Raw genomic sequence first — 22,875 nt, 5'->3', positions numbered from 1 at the left:
ATAATATTGCAGATAATAATAACAAGTATATCTCTCTTTACGATCGAACATTTAATGTTCTGTCACAGGTTTGTCAGTTTATAAAATTTATATAAAGCTACATTTTTTTTTAATTTTACGATTTTTTAAATATATTATTATAAGTGTATGCGTATGTTTTTTTTATTTTAAAAATTGATAAAAATTGATAAAAAAAATAACATACAGATGTATTCTAACGCTAATTCTAAATGTTGTATCCGTGATGAAAATATTACGGTTACGATGCGTGACAAAGGGCGCGGTTTCTGTGTGTCATAAATTTTATTTGTGTTAATAAACGAGTAACAAAATAATGAGCAAAAATGTAAATGGAAGAACCATAAAAAAAAACGTGTTGACACTTTGAACTGATACAAATAATTGCGAAGAAAACTAAATACACTTATGCGCGATTATCTGCATCATAATCAAATATTTGCTCAACACTCGCGATAATTCAAGCTAGAAGCACAATGCAAAGCATGCTTTCTATTATGTACATATGTGCTTTTACCTTCCTTTCCTCGTCGTATCAAGAATACGGTTTGAAGGGTTAGCAAAATACGACTACGCAATAAGAATGGTCAAAGGTATCGGTTCAATGAACTAGAAAATGAAATCTTTACAAAATCGTCTAGAACGACATTCTGTGCATGTTTTTGTTTGTTTAGCAGAAAAATAGTTTCATGGTCGAAAAACCGGAGAGACAAAATAAAACAGTAGAGAGACACATAGTGACAAAAAAACATAAACGTAGCACCAAAAATTTTTTTTTTTTATAAAAATCTTTAGACAGTTAAGTTTAATGCAATTTTAAAAGCAATCATTATTTTTTTACCTCGTGAACTATGATTATTTTGCAGCAATCAATAGATATTGCTTGTATGAAAAAAAAAATCATAGAGATAATACAAGAATATTTAAAATTTTTTTAAGATAAAATTAGAACAACGATTTGGCATAATCGACATAAAATAAGACATAAAGGAAAAATTAACCGACTAACTTTGCTAATTAATTTAGTTTTATAACTTATTTATTTTTCCAATTTTTTATCGTTATTTTTAGAATTGAGAAATTCATTCAATTATTCTATTAATTATTTTCAACAATAGATAATGTTTTCTTGTACTCTACTCTGATAATCTTGAAATATAATAATCGAAACATTTAATTCAATTGATTTTTTGTATTTCTATATATAACAGTTTGAAATTGCATTGGCTTGTTATTTGCAATAATTCAATAATTTAATTCGACGTAGAAAGAGGGTAATGAAAGCACACTTAATGTACTTAACTTTGCTAATAAAAGTGACACTTGGTAAATGATAAAAATCATAGTCAGAATGTTTGCTTTAGAATCGCAATAAGAAAATGTCCAAAGAATGACAAAAGCGCGATTGAATGCAACCAACAGCGCTTGTAATGCAATTTATGCAAAAGATTTATACACACAAATACACCTGCATTACTGCAATTCTCTTATCTACACGTGTCGCTTTGGAAAAAATTTAATTTCGCGCGCGCTAACACACCGAGAGAGCTTTTTCTTATTCCGGTGGCATCGAACATAAAAAAAAAAGGAGATCAAGCAAAATTCTTTCGCGAACTGATATTGGAAATTTTATGTAAAATCGAACATTGTCTTGCTCATAATCTTTTTCCTCTCTCTTGTACATAGACTTTGATAAATATAAAAAATTATTTATCGCACGTTAATTAGTTATTTATTACGGATGAAATATCATACGTTATATACACATGGAAAGCACGATAAATCGCTTGTCCGTGAAACTGCATTCATTGCAAAATACACCGGGGATAGATCTTGTACATTCAAAGCATGTAACGTGATTTCAGGTTAAATGCCCTGTTAATTAATTAATGTTGATCGAACTGAGAGGAATTATCGTGGAACATCGAACATGCGTACTTTGATATCGTGAATCGGCAGACGATAACGATGCTGTCACACGTAATGAATGAAATTCTAGAAACAATCATTGGGAGCGAGTTCGTTGCGATGTCGAGCGTCAGTCGCTCAGATTTTATTACAATTGCGTTTGTCCGCGCAAACGTCCGTCGGAATACGCGTACTGCAACTCTGATTTTGCTCCGACCCTCCCAAGTGTATATACTCGAACTGACGCGGAATATATTCCGCAGAGATTGGAGCTCTATCGAGTACACGGGGTAAAATTAATAGATGAACGTGTTCCGCGAATTACGCCAAGATCATATCCCTGAAAGGAATCTACACAAGCGCAAAATACGTCTTGCAATGTCGCATTATGTATAGACCGATCTATTATCTACTAATATTATTCGGTATTTCAATGTGTATCAATCGTTTCTGTAAATTGGGATCATTTTCCTTGCTCGTCATGATTTGAATAAAAATGGACCTATTGCATAAATATAATCATGCTATGCTACAAGCTATACGAAGTGCTACCTATAAAGTAATTCAAATTGCAGAAAATAGATCTTTTCCTCCTGGGAAAGACTCGTGGAGTAACTAAATTTCTCAGCACGGCAGAATATCGCGGAAAATCGAATTGATTTTTCTTTCGTGACAAAGTCCTATTGTTCATTGAAATATCGCGTGAGAGATCCAACATTTCAAACATATTCTACAAATTTTTCAATTGTCCTGTGCCTTTGCAAGCAATATCACTCTATCTGTCATGCTATATATGGATGTTATCGAGCAGATACAACTTCATTCCAGAGAAAAATAATTAAATACGCATGTCGACTTATTCATGCAGAGTGATTGGATTGAAAGTTTAATACAATTCTGTGCACTCTCTCCTGTCCCGTGTCAAAAATTAAATTGATTACCATAAAGATATGGATATATGAACCTGCAGGCTATCTATAATTAAACCTTACACGATCATTTAATAAATAATAATATATCATTGAATTTAATTAAAGCCTGTATAACTATATTTTATGCATAATTATCGATAATTATTTCGTTACATTAATTGGACGCATATTCATAAGATGTGCTTTATACGAGAGATAACTCTTAATACGGATCTCTTTCTATTTCGTCATATTTTTTACATTTTTTAATAAAAAATATTTTCTACATATATTTTCTTTCCTCTTCAAAATTATGAAAATGTACTTGCCATACGTTATAATTACTATCTATAATAAGAAAAAAACTATAAATAAATAATTTGTTAGAGACTAAAAATTGTAAAGAATTATACGATAAAAGGAGAACTTTAAAATTCATTGTTCTACATGTACGAGGGCAAAAGAACTTTTGATATTTGAGTTAATGTACTTATCATCGGTGACAAACGAAATACATCAATCGAGAAAAAAGCTCTTTAATTCTATTTATCTTTAATCCGTTTAATCGATTCTCTTTTTCAAGCACGTTCTCTCAAGTTAATGTCGGTGCAACGAAATATATTGAGGTAATATTTGCTCAAAATGGATGCGAAACGAGCCCATTAAGCATGTGCATTATTGCCAAATTACTATACTGCATGTATGTCGTGGCAGTCAATTTTAGACTAATTAGGACACAGTACGAGTCTTAGTGCCAGCAGTGTAGAGACGGATTAACATAAATCCAAGATGGTAATTTAAATTTCCGGCTACATGTTCTACCATCAACGCAAATACGATTGCGCTAATGTTACATGAAATTTTGTAAGGCGTTCAAAAAAATCAAAATGCACACACATCTGCGATTTATTACAAATTTATGTATGTAATTGTAATTTCAAATTAATTCGTTTATTATTATACAACTATTACGAATTGAAATGCGCTGTAATAATAAAATTGCGGGGAAAAATATATTCGTCGTACTTACAAAGGAAATCTGAAGAGTAAATAAACGCGAGATATAATAAACGATAATAATGTTTGAATATGAAAAGCGGCAGAGATTCAATCTCTATTCTCAAAGGAAAAGGTCGTCGTAGCTTCCTTTCGAATAACGCAATGGCAAAGATACTTTCATCTTCCTTAATTTAGCAAAATATTTTAATCGTTTCTATACAAAGAAAAATAAATAATATTCACAGACAGACAGAAATGTTGTTTCTATTTAAGGGCCCTATCACATAATATCAAATAGTGGCTTTCGTTAGCAAAAATATTTAATAATAATAATAATAATTATATATATATATATATATATATATATATATATATATATATATATTACATTTAAGATGTGGAAATTAAATTTGTATATATATATATATACACAAATTTAATTTCCACATCTTGCCTAGAACATTCTGCTTTTTCAGACGTGAAATTTCCAGAAGTTAACATATAAACCGGATATTCTCCAAGTCAGCAATTTCCTATCAACACAACTCTTCGCGTTTCTGCCGAGTTTTGATCTCGCGAGAGCCCTTTCGCCGACAAAACTTGTCGTTCCCGCAATATTGCAATATATCGGTGATGAAAACGAGTAAATAAAAGTGCCATCGAGAAAGCACATGTGTCTCACGTGTAGTGTTATATAGCCCCTTTGTAGGTAGCCAGATACACTACGTACTTCGGTGTCTATTTTTGCAGTTAGATACACAATCGAGTTCCAACTTTTCATGCGCTGCTATCTGCTCTGTGAGTAATGTGGATATGGATGTAATATAGCTAAGATATCAAATTTCTTCGTTAACTTTTTATTAAAATAAATCTGATAGTTTAATTAATTTAAAAAAAAAGATTTAACAAATATAAAAATTTTGTAAAGTAAAATAGCGATTTCGATAAAAAATTTTCGTCAATTAAAATTGTCTACAATTATTTAAGAAATTCAAAATTCTATTTCAAAAACTTAGAATATTCTCATACTTGGAATATTCTCCCCTATAAATTTTCTCGTCTCGAAATTAATGCAAACGTGCTGATTTTTAACGTGAACAGCTTTCTTGAAACATTAAACCAGACACTGGATCACCCACATAAATCGTTCAGCCAGTCCCCTAGAAAAAAATCCTTCACAGTTTACACACGAAGCGGTCTAAAAAAAAAGGAAAAAAAAAAGGAAAAAAAAAGGAAAAAAAAAAAACATTCATATCGATCTCGCACGTGACTGGTTGTCGTGCGCGCGGAAAACGCGATCCACACCTGGATAATTTAGCATAGTGTGCAGGCCGTGTTTTAAAGAACCATGCTGAACTGCATATTTCATCGTTTATTGTCGCGCGTAGATAGCGGCGTATGAAAAAGCACGAATGCTTTTTAATCCGCGGAACGATACCACGTATCTTCGTCGCGGCGGCGATTTCACCGTTTTTACTCCTTTTCCCCGCGCATTTCACCCCGCGACCCTTTATCTCTGTTCTCTCTCTTTCTCGATCGCACCACTTTCACCATGCACGCGATGCACTTTAAAACTAATCCGAAAATGAAACCAACCCGAGGCACCAACACTGATACATTTCACGGACACAACAAGCAATCCCGCGATAGTCGCGCGGACGTAAGCTGATATTTATTTCCCAACTCTCGCAATTTGTAGAAGAATGCCTAAGCGGTTACGGATAGAAGCGAGAAAGAAGTTTACATTCGCCGAGTTATCCATATAAGAATAATCCATTCTAGATGAGAAGCGCTCCAATTTCTCAAATGTTGCACTGTCTCACAATTTAGATCAAATGAGCGCAACAATATTTATTAATAAATTGAAATCATTACATTTTAATTTAATCATTGATTTTTAATTCAAAGATAATTGAGATAAAGACTGGCAAATAATTTCTCATAAAAAATCGACAGCAAATTTGGCGAAGTAGTCATATTTGTAGACATCTTTTTGAGTAAAATATTCAGTCTAAACAGTCTCTGCATAAATGGAAAAGGGGGACGATATATAATAATTATAGCGGGAAAGATGCCGCGGTATTAAAACGGGGCGGGATACCAAACAGTTTTTTGTCCCTCTGTGCAAGCTTCGCCGTGGTAATTGTGTACTGAAATTGCAACAAAAGCAAAAAGTGCACAACATAATATCGATCAATATGTCGGCGCGGCCGAATTATAAACAGCGCTATTAGCAATGTTCCGAGAGAAAGATAGAATATTTGCGGCGCAATTATAGCATACCGGACGTAACTCATATCGCGCATATTCTATTATTCAGATAATTGAGGCGGAAATGAATCCTCATTTGACCGAGACGCATGCGCCGTGTTAGCTCTACGTCTGTATATAATTTGATAAAATCGTATAAGGGTCCTCCTGGATCCAACGACAAATAACGTCACACTTAGTTTAATTAAAAAGTTCTCTTACAGTTTTACGTGCCGGACGATTGCGCGTGCCTCAATTTCTCGTACGCGATTTACATAATACATTGCAAAACTGCCTTCTTGTGCATCGCGGGCGTCGCTTTATTTACATTTTCTAAAGTTTTTGTTCTATTCGCGAAACGTTATATCGGTTTTATCACACGCCACATTTTTATTCATCGATTATCAAAATAAATATTTATATTGAATCGTTCACAAAGAATACCTATATAATTAATTATAAACAATTTATAATCGTGCTCTTAAAGTATCAAAAAACAAAAATATAATTATTCAAGTAAAGCATATTTAACTTTTACTGAGCTAAGATGAAACTATTACAACACAAATGTGAAAAAACTTGTAATACAGATATAAAAGATGTTAATATATAAAACTCTTTATTACATCGTCTCTTTTTTACTGCAAAACTCATTTAACACAATTAAAAAATTTGATGAGAGTTCGAATATATTTAAAAGCTTCACATATATTTTGAATGGTAATTGCAATATTACGGTTTAATTTTGTGAATCGTTTCTTGTTGAATTAATAGATAGACGAAACTCATTAAAAACACGATAAATACAAGAAAATTAAATATTTGAGATTCTAGTTGTGAAACACTCCATTCTCATTTCAGCATCATCTCAATGTAACATACACGTATTCAGAGAAGCGCATATTACAGTCAAGAATCTCCTCTTTGTGAAGAGACGAAGTTTCCTTTAATATTTGTGACACGTGCCGGGAATACGTAGGTGCGCGACAAAACGCGATAATCTCTGATTGCCTCGAGGAAGGAATCAGACTGTCGACAGTTCAAGAATGTTATTCGCGAAAATAACGTGTTTATCCGACGTAGAAAATGGCGAAAACCGCTTAACTTGCACGAAATAAATAAAGATGACCGATGTAATAAGACAGCTAATCGCTCTCGGCGCGTTCCGCTATTTTGTTTCTGCTGCGATAACAAAGTCAGAGAAATTACAGTCGGTTCCACTAAGTGTATATTTCCAAGATGAAGAACCATCTTCATTCGCGCTCTCCAATTTTCGCTCCGACGACACCCTCGGGGGCTCAATTTGCGTTTTGCCCGGGAAAGGTCTTGTCAGTCTCGCTACCTGTGTATGAGCATCGCACGCGATATCTACTTAAATATTTAGCAGGTTGCAAAAAGGTAAAAAAAAAAATATGCCTTAGCGAACCAATTTATGGCTTTATTGAAATGATATGTATCAGCAATAAAGTAGCCTTAGCGCACGGCCAATGAAAATACGTGACGTTCTTTCAAACACGCAAATTTGCAAGTTAGATTTGACTGGACACACGTGGCGACTCTTTCTTAAAATCACCTTTTGTCCGCGAATATTATCATGAAACGAGAACTTTGTATTCCAAAAACATCATACATTATATTGGTTTAATTTTTATAGAAGATGAGGGAGCTATTCTGTGTCAAACTCACATAAAATAGTCTCATAAAAAACTGCACAGATTTTCATGCAGTAAGAATAGTTATAAGCTATAAAATTTATCATATAGTTTCAGTATTATATTGTTTCAAAGTTATAATAATTTAATTTTCTAAGAAATTAGTGGATCAAATTTTAATGTCAACATTCAAATGTAAAGAAAAAAGGAAGAGAAAAGAGAAAAACATACATACTGCTCTTTTAATCATTCTATATATAAATTATCTCCATGAAAAATATAATTGTGCGCAATTAAAGATTATAAAGCATCACTGAATTTATGCACAAAATGCGAAAAGTGATCTAAAAACTACCAACGAATAATTCATCTCATTCTTTTCCCCAATAATTGAAAGATATTCTCAGAATAAATATAAATTTATACAATTATGCTCTATATTTAGATAATTGCAAGAAGAGAATTTATTGATTTCAACTCGAGAGGCAAAAGACTACATCTGTGAACTATACATGTATAGAACCAGTTTCTCTACACTCTCGGGAGGATGCCACATTTTGCTTCTGGGTCACGTGAGCGAGGCATAAATGGATTAATTATATCCGAGAATATAATCAAGCAGTTAATTCCCTCCCCTTTCCCCATCCCATATTCGTCTGGGAGGATTCAGCTACGTGCTACGTGACCACTGTAAGTCGAAGAATGCGGGGTGCGAGGCATAAATGTAGGAATACAGCAGCTGCTTCATTTCAGAATATTTTACGCCTTCAACGGGTAAAGCTCGGTTGTTCCCGCGGGATTCAACCCGGCTTACGTCTCAGTTATATTCAACGGGCTTTTGTTCGTAAAGTTTCATTGACCTCACAATGTAACGCTCGTAACATTGCCTCGCGTCGGACAACGATGCAAGTATATTAATTTTCTTTTCGCACATAAAATCCGAGTACTCCTGATAATTCATCATTTAGAGCAGACGTTTCTCTATTCGTTCGGAAAAATTTCGTAATCTCTTCTGTTGCTATTTTGCATATTTGGGGTGAGATTCACATTCATCATCGTCACGTCAGAAACATATCCCATCATTATTGTATTTTACTAAACCGAATTTTCCACAGCAAAAATTTTGAAGACTGTTTAATTTAATATCTTTTTTTACACACGCATGTATTTAATAATATATTGCAATAAATATGTTAAGAAAATTTTTATTTGAAGTTAAAAGGCTAAGATATATAATATTAGAAGTTAATAGTTGTGTATGATGAATAAATTCTTATTAAAGTTTTCATTAAAAAATTCGCCGATTCCAAAATCGTTAAATAATGTTATTAAAATGGTAGGCGAGAACCGTTATTGTGTGATTTTAGCTCGCGTGTGTAACGTCTGTACTTACCATTAACCTTAATGCATATGTTACGACGTGTAATTTTTCTCGAATTTTGAAGACGCCCATCATCGACATTGTAACTCGCTCGCGATCGATACTGGTTTACTACGCGAAGTATTTATATATATATATATATATATATTACTGCTCGAATTTGATTGCTCGATGAAATTTAAAAATTTTTTGGAAATTTTTTTTATTCGAGATACTCTTTTACAAGTGTAGTAATACCCGTCTTAAAACCCGATTTAACTCCGATTAAATCTTTACGAGAATGCTCCATCTACGGATCACACTACGGCTATTATATATATATATATATATACGAGCACAATCATTTCTCCTTAATTGCGCTGATATCTCGTGACACGTATCGTTTCCTAACTACGTTGGCTTTGCTGCGTTAGATGGCAACTACCATGCTACCTTGCGATACGTCGCTACGTGATACTGATGCTGATGTTGATGCTAGACGTGGTGAGATCCGCGTCAGCCAAGACAATTCCGCCAGTTTATTGCACCTTATCCCAATGTAGAAACAACGAAATGGCTTTAGCTAAGACGTTCTTTGCAAGAGCATCATATATGTTATCAACATATAATAATATAATAACGCTGAGAAGGGAAAATGTGACATTATTTCTGCATTAATTTTATTATTTTGTAACATTAGATTGAATTTATCAGTATCACGTAACATAGCATCTTTTCTACAAATAACTTGAAAAAAAATTTAAAAATCCCGAATTTTACATGTCATCCTGCAAAATAAATTTCTGTGTATACACATTATTTGTCAAGCGTATTTTTCTTCACAAATATTGGCGGTAATTGTGTTTTCTATTTCTTCGCATTTTGTTCTTTATTTAAAAAATTTTAGTTTTAGTTTTATAGGTAAAAGCGAGGAGATGCAAGATAATTTTATATTTTTTGATTACTGTCCATTTAGCCGATATAAAAGCTATTTAAAAAATTACAGAATTTTCATATGCATCATTATTTATTTCCGGCTCGTCGCGAGCAATAGAGAAAAACATAACGGCATATCGATTTCTAATTACTGTGAAGCGCGACTAACCACCGGCTGCGCTTCAACAGCTGCTGGGCATGTTTCTATCTCTTTCTATTTTACACGAACATTCATCATTATGGAATTAGTGCAGTCGTTCTCAAATGCGAAAATCACTAGTACATATCTCGCGCTAGAAATTAATTTTCACACTGGGACACACGCTGCCATCAGAAATCAATGCCGGAAAGAGGCAATTAGGATAATCGGTTATTTCTGAACTATATCGCAAACGATTTAACACATCGCTGGTATTGATAGATATCGTGCAATTAATTCGACCATTTCATGCGAGATGTGAACTATATAGGTGACAATTGGCCATAGGTGAATCGTTATTTGCAATAATTAAAATGTTCGTTTGCTAAAAAAAAAAAAACAAGTCAATACGTCAGATGCATGAAATCAAGAAGATGTCAAAACAATCGTAGATTTTCTTAGCCACATTTTTTTTTTAATAATTCGAAAATCTAATAAAAGTGTCATTCAATTTCTTCAAGTAAGACAGTAGGCAATTTTTTATTCACAAAGCATAAATATTATGAAATGTTTAAATTATTTGTGACTAAAAATAAAAACTCTTCACTAAATACAAAAATGTACATTCTTCATATAATTTTCGGTAAATTTTAATTAACATTCTTAAATTTTTTATTATCTGAATATATGTATACTTGATATTAAGAATTAATAAATTATTTCATAAAAGATTTATTAATTCCAAAAAAAAAAAAAAATATATATCAGAATGACTGAAAACGATTTTTTTTTTCAATTTTGTTAACCAAAACTTTTTCATAAAATTGTCATTAAAAGAATATTGTACACGACTATAGGGAATATTGCAAAACCGTTATTCGCGCATATATTACTGAATAAATTTTCTTTCCTGCCGCGGCAATATCTTCGCCGTCGCTGTAAAAATCGTGACACATAATTCTAGTCACATTTCAACCGAACCAGAGATGCTCCAGAGCAGCGAATAAAACTTGAGCGGCATTCGTGTCACACCTGAACATTCTATGCCAGGTTCGCTATCGGAAATCGTTATAGCTTTTGTCTTTCCGAAGATAAATATGAGGAGTTACATAAAATATAATTGAAATTATAATTTACATTCTCTCTAGTTTCTCTTTCTTTTTGATATTTTTACATATTTCAGAATACTTGGATTGAAAACCCTCGGTCTTGATGAGAGAAATTTATTAAAAAGACCAAGGGCTTCATTGTTCATTAGACGCTAAATCTCGCTCGTACCTGTAAAACCCCCGGCAGTCTTGTTTGGCATAATTAAAAACTTATCTTCTATGCACAAATTTCATCAAGGTAGCTCATAAATTGCACGTCTACGATAAAGCTATTAACCGCGCCGTGTGATACTACATATATGCAATGTCAATTATACGAATATTATCACAGCAGCTTTATCATTGCGGTTATAGTAATCGGCAGCAAACGAGGCAGCCGTGTAAATGAAAATTATTTTATTAACTCGTTATACACCATGTTCATATTATTATTCGAACGAAATGATTTGTGCTAACGGCGGTTAACATTCGAATCGTTGAATATCATATGACATTTTTTTTAAGGCAAACAAGATTATTTAGTATAATTATTTTCTCGATAATAATACCGTTATCTCCTTTTATGATTGTTAATAAATATGAAAAATGTTGCTTCACGTTATTACGATATTGTTTTATAAAATATAATAGAATATTATTTAAAACAATGTTTAAAAAAATTGCTTTTATTAGTTAAATATTAGCTTTTATTAATCAAATATTAATTTTATTAGTTAAATATTTACGCTAGTCTTCTATTGCACGAGCAATTTTCCTCAGGATGATTCGAAACATTTCTCACTCGGATGCGCAATTATTACGTATATGCTGCAACAATCTCACCGTAATAGTAGGTATTTGGCAACAAAGCGATTCAATTCTCTTTGTAGAGAAACGCGTCTAATGCGATTCGAGTATCATTGATCAATCTTATCATCTATCCTATGATAGCGGAATTCTCCTCTTTCTCCCCTCTTTAGAAACCACAAACATGGCAGTTTGCTCTGATGATTAGTTTGCGATCAACGAACCAGCTTTGGCAGATGTATCGGCTAATGAATGCTCCACCATTCTGATGCTATTATCGCAGATAGCACTGTCTCAGTATGGCGCGCGCGGTTCTCGAGGTGAAGTACCTCGTAAATATTTTACCAGTCTAATAAGATTAGTCGGTGAGGTAAACACAAATTTGCCATTAACCAAAGTGATTTGCGGAGTATTTCATTAAAGTGACAATCATAGTCAATCCTGCTGCTGCCCATCAATACTTTCATTCAGAATCGATCGAAAAGAATTTATACGTCGCGAAATATCCCACGCTATATTACGCGATATTATGTACGCTACTAAATAGGATGTAAATGACTGTCAAATGATTTGTATTTATAGAAAATTATGCTACAAATTACAAAATTTATATATTATATATGATAATATTTTATTGTATATTCTGTTATAAGTTATTGTTCGTGAAAGAGAGAGATCGTCTATTCTATATTTTATTTACTTACAATATATAAATAACTTTTAAGTTTATGTAAACAATAATTAATAACGTTGACATTTATGACATCAAGTCACGCTGCATTTCACTTATAATAATATTTAACGTGTAGCATACTAATTACGATATCGAAAATTTTATTTTACCCGTAATTAATTACGCAATATAATTATTGGTACGTAATTATATATATATATATATATATATATATATATATATATATATTCCTAAAACTGATTGCAAGCCTGGAAGCGCATATGGAAATTATAATTGAAAGCAGTGCCAAAATATTTTTATTTTAATCGCGAGAAACAATTATCAGTAATCCTTAACATCACAGATAGTACCTGCATTTATTGTTATTTATGGTCAACGAAAACACACACGTGAGTTTTTTATAATGATCGGAGTCTACACCGTAGCATCAATTAATAATAACACATACGTTTAAAATAGCAACCGTATGATTATGACTTTTTCAAATTAAAACATTAAGTCTCCATAGGGAAAAACTGCGTAAGGTGAGCACGCATATTGTAATAATTACGCAGAAAGATATAAAAGATATTTATTGATATTAATGCGTTAGGTATATGTTTTTATTAATGAAAAGTTTTTATAATAACGGAAACAATTTTTAAGAGTCATTTTTGCGCTTTTATCAGTTGAAAAACTAATAAAAAGATATACTTTAAAAACAGCGTAAAACTACAAATAAAGATAAAATTGCATAAAAATTTAATCAAAACTAATTATAATTAAATTTGATCGCGCAATACCTTTAAGATAATTATTGCTTCAATTTAGCGAAAAATTACAAGTTATCTCGGAAAAAATAAATATGTTTTAAATCTTCACGGAAAACCGACCGTCAGAGACCAGATTTCACGATTTCAGGAAATCTTTTTGTCTTCCACATAAGCTTTTGTTATGAAATATGAGTGCCAGGAACAAAGCTAGTAGGTCCTGCGGCAAATCTGGGGTGAACAAGTGTTTAACCCGAGACTTTAGACCAAAACTTAACTCGGATTACTATATGTGATACTCGGCTACTTTCTCATAGTTACGAAATTACGCGGTATTGCCTTGAGTACTTGAGATGTCACATTTTCTGAAAAATATGCGAATGTCGAGTGGAAAAGATTTTTAATACGGCAGCAAAAGATATTTTTCCCTTTCGCAAAAAATCTTGCGAAATCCGCATTCCTCCATTTCAGTCACATTGCCTAATACTTTTCTACTTTGCCTAACTAACCTGTCACATTAGTATAATTATCTGCATACTACACATTTTTATGCAAAATATTACAACATAATAACTCTGCAGCTGCACAAGATAGCTGTGAGGAGAGTTGTAATTTAACATTTCTGATTCGCGTGGGATTTCCGAGGCACGAGTTTCTCCGTACAATTTAATCGAATCTGGACCAACTTACTCATAGAACTTGTCAGTGTGCGAATTCTGTTGGCCGATGGTTCGTTTGTGGATATTAGTAGCACTCTATGCTCAGTTATCTTCCAAAGAATGAAATGAAAATCTTCACAAAGATGATTCTTTTTAATAAAATCAAGTAGAAAATAAAAGAAATAGATTCTCAAAATTTTCTCTATGAAAAATACTTAACATTAACTTGTGCAAGAGTATCATAAAATAAACTTCAAGCCAATTAAAAAATATAAGTCAATTAATTTACAAAGATAAAATATATCTACAATTTAAAATAAATAGCGCTGATAAAAATATTATACATATGTATAAATGATTCTTATTCACAACATTAGCAAATGATATATTTTTGACATACATTTTATATTATTTTTTGCCAAAACAGGAATTGTATGTTTCTTGTCGATTATATTTTTGTAAAAAATTATGCAGTACACGTATTCCTACAGAATGTAGAATGGCAAGCCTTCTTTAAATTCGTGTTACGTTTCAGTGGGTACTGTTTATTTTTCGGGCCGTTAGTTTATCGTTTATTTTTCTTTCAATTATACTATTTTTTTTCGAACAATTGTTAACTGTCGAGAACCGTATCAATTTTGACGATTCAATTACCGAATCTGCATTATTCATGCACGCAAAATAATTTTAATTATTATAAAAATTGTACATGATATGTTATATAAATTTGTACAATATTCTAATATTAAAATTTCTTCATCTAGCATCATGAATATCATCCGGAAATTTGTATTGGCATTGTTTCTACCTCGGAAACATGAGAGAAAGAGAGAGAGAAAGTATCATAAAATATTTTTGAATTCCGGAGCTAAAAGCACCTCTTATTGCGAGGATATCTTCGTAAAAGTGATAGCGAGTAGGAAGAAATATGTAGGGTTTAACGACATGATACATTGCGGGAAGTGTCTGGAGGGATAGAACTATAATAATACGTAGACAGAAAAGAGGAACATTAAAACACCAACAAGATATAATGCGCACTATCAGTGATATAAAACGTACAAAGCAATTTCAATTCCGGCACGTTACATAATAATGTAACGTGGCTTAAATGTCATTTTTCGAGAAAAGTGCAACTGATAGAACAAATATATTAATATAATCGCATATCGATATTAAACGGATTAATACGTTTATCAACAAATATTTTGCGTTATTTTACACGTTTAGTTTACAATCCCTCTTCTAAATTTTATCTCCGCATATTCTGATAAACAGATAATTGAATAATTCAATTATAAAATTTATTTTAATGATATATATATCTTTCTCTCTCAATACTTATATTATGTATATTTTTAACAACTTAAAATTGCCTTTAATTTAATTTAAAAAGTTTGAAGCCATTTCCTTTCTTGTAATTTCCGTAATTATATATATATATATATATATATATATATATATATATATATATATATATATATATATATATATATATATATATTGCTATCTTGTTTGACAACTTTAGGGATTATAAAATTTTATTACCATAAAAAAAGATAAATTAAATCATCAAATTTTATTATACAATATAGAATATATAATTATCGCGCCAAACATAGATTATAAGAAGAAAAAATGTAGAAATTATATTAAAATTATATTAAAAATATTAAAACTTTACTTAATCATGTTTATTTTACAAAAAAAAATTTTTTTTGACGCATTGTCTTTTTATATTGATTATACTTTTTTAAAGTTATGTATATTTTCAAATATGTTGGAAAAATACTTTGAAATAGCATCTGTGCCTATTTTTATATAGATTACTTTTTACGAATAGCGAAACTTTTTCTCGAGATTCTACAGAAAATGCGAAAGGTATACCAAAATGTGCAATTTTTCGAAAATTTCTGGGAAAATATCCGGTATATTTTATTACTCGCGATTTCGACGAGATCGTAAACATTTACTATATCACAAGCGAACGAGGTTAAGTCTGATAACGATATTTCGCGAAGCTCGATGTACGTATGCGATGCATCTCCGCCAGGATGAGATTATTTCAACCGCGAAATCCATCTTTGGCTCTGATAACACTGACTTGATCGCAACTGAACCGAATAATTTACAATCGTGACTGCTAATATAAAGTCCTTTTATACATAGAGAGAGAAAAAAGTGTATGTGTTAAAAAAAGATATATAACTAATTTTTAAACAATTAATTTTTACAAATTTTTTAAATATAAATTTTTGGAATTTTTGATATATCTCTTTCATTCCATATGAAGCAAGATTAGAGGAAGATTAAAGTGCACTTTCTTGACGCAAAATTACCTTCCCGTTATTTTGCTTAATAATATTGATCTTAATAGCAAGTGCATTTTCATTTCGTATTCAGATAGAGTTGACAATAATTAAAACTACAGCTTCGCTAAACAATATGTATTTATATTGATTAAATTTATTGTAGATGTTAAATGATTATAGCAAAAACACACTAAAAAATAATTATTACAAAACTTTAGCAGCAACAAAATTTTTCTTATATAGAAAATTATTCTTATATAGAATAATTGACTGCGATTGCAAAATTACAATTAAAAAGGAAGAATTACAATTAAAAAGGAAGAATTACAATTATTTGTACAAGTAAATTTTTAATATTTTTTTTTCGTTTAAAAAAATACGAAAGTTATAATCAATTGTCTACATACGCAATCGCAGACTGTAAATGTCAGTTTCACATTCAAATATAATAAGAGAAAATAATTAAATTGTCATTATTCATTTTTGTTTGTTCAACTATATGTATAAACAATGTATTACATTTGAATAAATGCAATCATTTTAATTTTATCGTATTTAAACAAATAATTACAACTCTAATCCAATAATATTACTATTCACTTATTTATTTTCCCAACAAGTTTTCACTAAATAATATATAATTTTCATGAAAATCTGGTTTGCTTGTTGCTGTTTATTTCTTTGCTTTTGCCTCATGGCTCATCGAGACTAATTACTCGCGTTATATCTTGATGTTTCTTTCGTACAGCTGAAGTACATCGCGTGATACAGGCGCAAGCAACGACTCGAAATTCTCAAGCGAATCAAATAGACCGCGAATTCAATTTAAACATGGTTAATTAAGAAATCCCTCGTTTAAAGCTTACGAAGCTGTTTCATTCTTTCAATTTATATCTCGCATTTAGTAAGCGGAAGATATGGAAATGTGCGCGGTTAGTTTATCAGCACGATTTTAATATTCAAAAAAAAAGGACTCGTGTTATCCTATCGATTAATGTCGACTAACTATTACGGTTAGAATAGCAAACACTGTTTTTATATATATTTTCTCTGCGATACTAAAATAAAAAACAATACTATAGTTTATTTTTTTTTTTTTAAGAAAAATTAAATATATTTAAAATTATAATAATATTCTTTTTTTATTGTGTCAAGCTAATTCTAATTAATAAAAGAATCTCTCTAGAGAAATAAACGGCAAGTACAAAAGTTGAAAATCAAATTCTTATATGTAATAGATAGAAGTTTTAAAAAGTTAAGACATTACTTATGCATGTATGCTTGACGTTCTGACCATAAAATAAAAATTCTTGACTCATCGATCGATGCGCAGCAGCGGAGTTGATTACGTAGAAGCTACGTTGATCAACAAACATACAAACATAAAATCTCAATTATACTTACATAATTAATATTTCAAAAAATTATTATCCTATTGAATTTTTCAATATTTTTCAATATTTTTATATTCAATTTTATATTCAATACGTTTAAATGTATTGTTATTTATTAAATGAATTAATTATGTATTATAATTTGTAAAGAGCAATTTTTTTTATTCCTTTTTTTATTCCTTTTTAAGTACAAGCTTTTATAAAATATCGTACATATAAAAAAAATTTTTATACCTAATTCTTGTTTAAGTTATGCAAATAAATAAATCAAATAAATGTGAATAGACGCGCGTATGCAATTAATAAAAAATAATATACAAATAATATAAATTACTCACCCCAAAGTTGCTCCGCCGTTGCCTCCTAGACTTCCTCCTCTCAGGATTCCTTCAGTTCAGGATTCGTCTGGTAATCGCGCACTACACTTATTCGCGAAAATATGGTCAATGACGATCGCGCGCGAATTGTTCATGGCACATTAAAAACAGACATGTGACTCCCGAATCGGCACTCCCGAATTAATTAAAACAAAACAAACTATCCGCAGCATAATGAAAACAGACGCGCGATACTTACTTTACACGGCACTCCCGAAATTTAAATTAATTACAACACGACGCAGTATTTATTTTCGAAAAACTGGATATCGACTTATTTGTTGCGATTTTTTGCAATTTAATAACGGGCCTAATAAGTCTTAAAAACCGCGTTTGGCTTCCCCTTCAGGATAAACCCTCCACGGTGCTAAGCCCTCCCACCGATGTCAAGGTGTATCCATAGGAGGATTTTGTAGGCGAAAGGAAATGTTTAAAAAAACGAATATCAAATATTAATTTTCTCTCCACGTTATTACAAAAGTACTATCAATAAATTATAAATTATATTTAAATATATTGTGAAATGGTGTAATATAAATATCAAATATTTATTCAAAACGCGTTATTAATTATTACGCGTTATTAATTACTTTCCATTATTTAGATTGCTCCATTGTTTTATCCATTGTTTTAATCGTGATATAAAATCTATTAAATTGTAAGAAAGAATTTTACGAAAAGATGGAGTCACTATCGAAGGCAAAAAGATAGAAAAACTTGATAACATATAATACATCTTGCTTAACATACGAACGTTAATAGAATAATGAATATCTTTTCTTCTTTGTGTCGATCCTAGGCCTTTTTCCTTTTTTTGATGTTTTTTATTATAATACGATGTATCCCACTACGTCGCACTAAAATATCTCAAGGATGTAAACAAGACGCGCGTCGCTATTTCTTACTATATATACGAGAATCTTTAAGAAAATAATTATTGTTTGCGTAGATATGTTGTATCGAAACAATAATTTATAATTTCCATTTTCGATCGCTTTGATTTTTACTTCAAATAAATAAATTACGCAAAATATTTATTTCCATAATTATTTCCATAACTACTGATGCGTTTATAAATTATTTGTAGAATTAATTAATTGTACAAAGTGATAATCGCGTTTCAAAGAACGACACGCAGAGCGAATCGTGCCATCACCTATCTGCTCAAACATCGTCGTACGACTGACGCGAATAATAAGACATGTACGCAGTATAAACAAAGGCCAAGATCAAGGCCACAGTGTTGTTCGCATTGATTTGTTGTCATCACAAAACATTACTTTATGCCAAATATTTGACACATAAATAATAATTTTAAGCCAAATATTCTCTATTTTATATATCTCTGATTGATTATAAACGGATCGGCGCGTTTATTTGAGGAAAGAATTATATATATATATATATATATATATATATATATATATATATATATATATATATATATTATTCAATCTGATAATTCGCGTATCATTCTACATTCTATATGTCGATTGTTTCATATTGCTAAAATTATTTAATACGGCAATTTGCTTACTCCGCTCTCTCATTGTCAATCAGGAAATGATAATAATAATAAATTACATGTTGGCGATCAAAATTCAAAACATGATGCGAGATATGTTCAAATCAACAATAAAATCAAATATTATACAGAAATAATTACCGCCTGTAAATATCACGAGACAATAAATTAAAATTTCCATTTCTTTATCGCTTCAATTCATATTTCAAATGAATAAGTCACGCGATACTATCTACTTGAATAAATAGCCATCTGGACCTGATACGTTTACGAATCGTTAATAGTGAGAATTAAATGATTGCGCAAGCTTGATAATAACTAAAATATATATACATATATATCGTAAGAAATAAATGTGCTTTTTTTTGATACTTGTGATCGCGTTTCGAAGGATAATAACACAATGACATACGGTATAGCTCACGTTACTAATTGTCGGCTCAAGTCTCTCATCGCGCAACATTTTTAAAAAGATTTATTAAATGTTAATTTTTATCTCAAAATATCAAACTTTTTAGAATCTATATACAATAATTAATAATAAATAATCAACTCAAAAATAATTTATATAAAAAATCTTTTCCGCGATGAAATATTTATAAATTAATTTTTTCATTTTTTTTTTGCTATTCAATTAGCTTGAAGTGAAATAAAGTTAAATTACCGATGAATATAAATAGTCTAAAAAAAAATTAAAATAAAATTGACACGTAAAATAGATACAACTAATAATTATTAATAATCTTTTAGTATAGAAATTTTAATAAAAACATGATCTAAACTTCTTGCTTCGATCTTCATCGTTTATAAGCCATAAATATTAATATTATTATTATTATCACAGTATTATACTAAAGTTAATGCTAAATTGTTATACAATATTAATAATGCATTTATAATATTTTAATGCAAACAATTACAATCATGTATTATAATTCAAATAATATAATATCAAAATAATTTCATATCAAGATGATATCAAATTGTTTAATATTAACTTGCCTTTTTCTTTTATTTTTATTGATATTAATCATAATGATCAAATTTTGCAGCTCCAATATCTTCAATATCTCTATTAAATATATACAATATCAATTCAGCACGAGCTTACTCGATTGCAACACACCATAAAAAAAATTCCGACTAATCCTATATTCTTAGAGAATCGTTAATACGACGGCACAACCTGTTTCGAAGCGTATAATTGACCAATTTAGAGATATGGGTCGTCCTCTTTACGGAGATGGCGTTCTCTCGACGCGCTCTTCCTTGGAATATTAGCCAGGACGTGATCGTGATTACACTCCCCGATCACGTTATACTCGGTGGTTGAGGTCTTTGCAGGACAGCCGGAACCCACCTCGCCTCTCGACCCGCGCGCGCTGTGACCGATCAATATTACGTATACGTTGAGGGAAGCCAAGCGAAACGTCGAGCAACCAACAGGTGAAGTAACATCGCGGCAACAGACTGTAGGTACGAGGCCAAGAGGGAGAATATAAAATTACCCTCCCCATGGATAGAAGGTCGGCAGTCGATCTCAGTTCCTCACGAATGGATCACTTAATGCGCGAACCACCTTGGGCTCTCTCATGACCTCGACGCATTTTCCATCTTCTTCTCTCTATCTTCGTCTCTCTTTCTTTCTCCCCCTTTCTTCTATCTCTCATTCCAGATCTACTTCCGGAACTGCCGCATGCCGACATAAGATAGAACTTTAAATAAACGTTCTAATTTCATCGCGATTTCGCTAATCGATAAATTTCCGTGATAAAGATTCGCCTATTGATTATGCAGTTTAATGAGTGGACCGATAACGCGCGGTAATCGGATTTTACAGCTCGTTATATCTGTCAAACGAATAAAATTCTTTTGTCAGTAGGACGAGAAGCCTGATTCCAATGCAATAAGTCTTATGTACTGCGTTACTTAAAGTAGTCATATAATGCATTATTTAAATTGCTCCTGTATTTATAATTATTTTTTTTTATAAAATAATCGTATATATATGATATTAAAATATTCCATCTAATCTTTTATGCTTTCTTCCGGTAATCATTTTCATACAGATTTCGTAATAATATTTATTGTTAAAGTTTTCTATTATAAAAATTTCCTTTTCCCTTCCTATATTGTTGCATAATGTAAATATTTTTACGTTCTTAGATTATTTGGCAAAAGTTAATATATATATATATATATATATATATATATATATATATATATATATATATTTTAGCAAAAGTCATCTTAAATTATTTTGTATTTTAATTCTATGTGTTGTATAAAATAGTCTTCTCGAATTATTTGATATACAAATCAGTCATTTGATATACACATTTGATATTGCACAATTAATTGAATAAACAACCGCCAAACTCTGTTCATCGATCTCTCACCTAAAAAAAAAACACAAATCTTATTAAATGCATCATCTTTTTCATTATTATGTAATAACCACGTCTAAAAATTGAGCTCATAATTATTGATATTAACCGAGGCGTATCCCCATGATGGACGTGCTATTGTACCGTTTATTAATACGCGTGACAGGACAATGGCGTGGCATCCGAGTCAGGCATTTAATTAGGAGTACACCGCGTTGGACGCACGCATGGTTCATTAGGTCACTGAGTCGTTATACCGACGCTAACGAATGCCATATTCTGCAGCCGGAACCGAATTCGACATCGCAATGCGCCCTTATTCAACCCACTCGTTCGTTACGATGCGTATGTATTCGGAAAATATGCAAACTCCCTATGCAGCGTGTCGTCCTCGTCGTTGTCGTTGTTATGCCGCGAGTCACATTTGCATACGCGCGTTTCGCGAACGACTTGTTCGCAAAAGTCTACGACGATCCACGCGGGAAACATTTTCCATAGGAAACGAACGAGCGACCCGAGACGGAGATTCAACTCAGCGAAACAGCCTGATTACTTACATATACAGATTTACGTATCATGTGTATTTCTGCTAAACTAAATTAGTGAAACTATCTGATTAAAGCAGTGACATTTTATTGATTTTAGTAATCATGTATTCACATCATTTTTCCAATGATTTTCAATAGAATTCACATTTTTCTCCATCTTAT

General features: G+C 31.3%; 2 protein-coding genes across 6 annotated transcripts in view; one reads left to right on the top strand and one right to left on the bottom strand.

The window, feature by feature from the left end:
• Positions 1–19,427, bottom strand: part of LOC126851406 (pre-piRNA 3'-exonuclease trimmer-like) — a 119,025-nt gene extending 99,598 nt beyond the window's left edge. Inside the window, exons 1-2 of one of the 3 annotated variants that reach the window (XM_050595342.1) lie at positions 19,004–19,427; positions 18,215–18,413 (exon numbers count right to left, since the gene is read on the bottom strand). The gene's annotated coding sequence lies outside the window, so the exon portion shown is untranslated. Of the gene's footprint in view, positions 1–18,214 lie in introns of all 3 variants that reach the window. The other 2 variants (XM_050595343.1, XR_007687661.1) reach the window with 2 other exon arrangements.
• Positions 1–22,875, top strand: part of LOC126851408 (leucine-rich repeat-containing protein 15-like) — an 89,944-nt gene that overhangs the window by 46,704 nt on the left and 20,365 nt on the right. The gene's annotated exons all lie outside the window — the stretch shown is intronic.

The sequence above is a fragment of the Cataglyphis hispanica genome, chromosome 8 (genome assembly GCF_021464435.1).
Source record: "Cataglyphis hispanica isolate Lineage 1 chromosome 8, ULB_Chis1_1.0, whole genome shotgun sequence".
NCBI classification, from domain to species: Eukaryota; Metazoa; Arthropoda; class Insecta; order Hymenoptera; family Formicidae; genus Cataglyphis; species Cataglyphis hispanica.
Note: the sequence above shows the minus strand (reverse complement) of the source record. Positions and strands in the feature narration are given on the sequence as shown.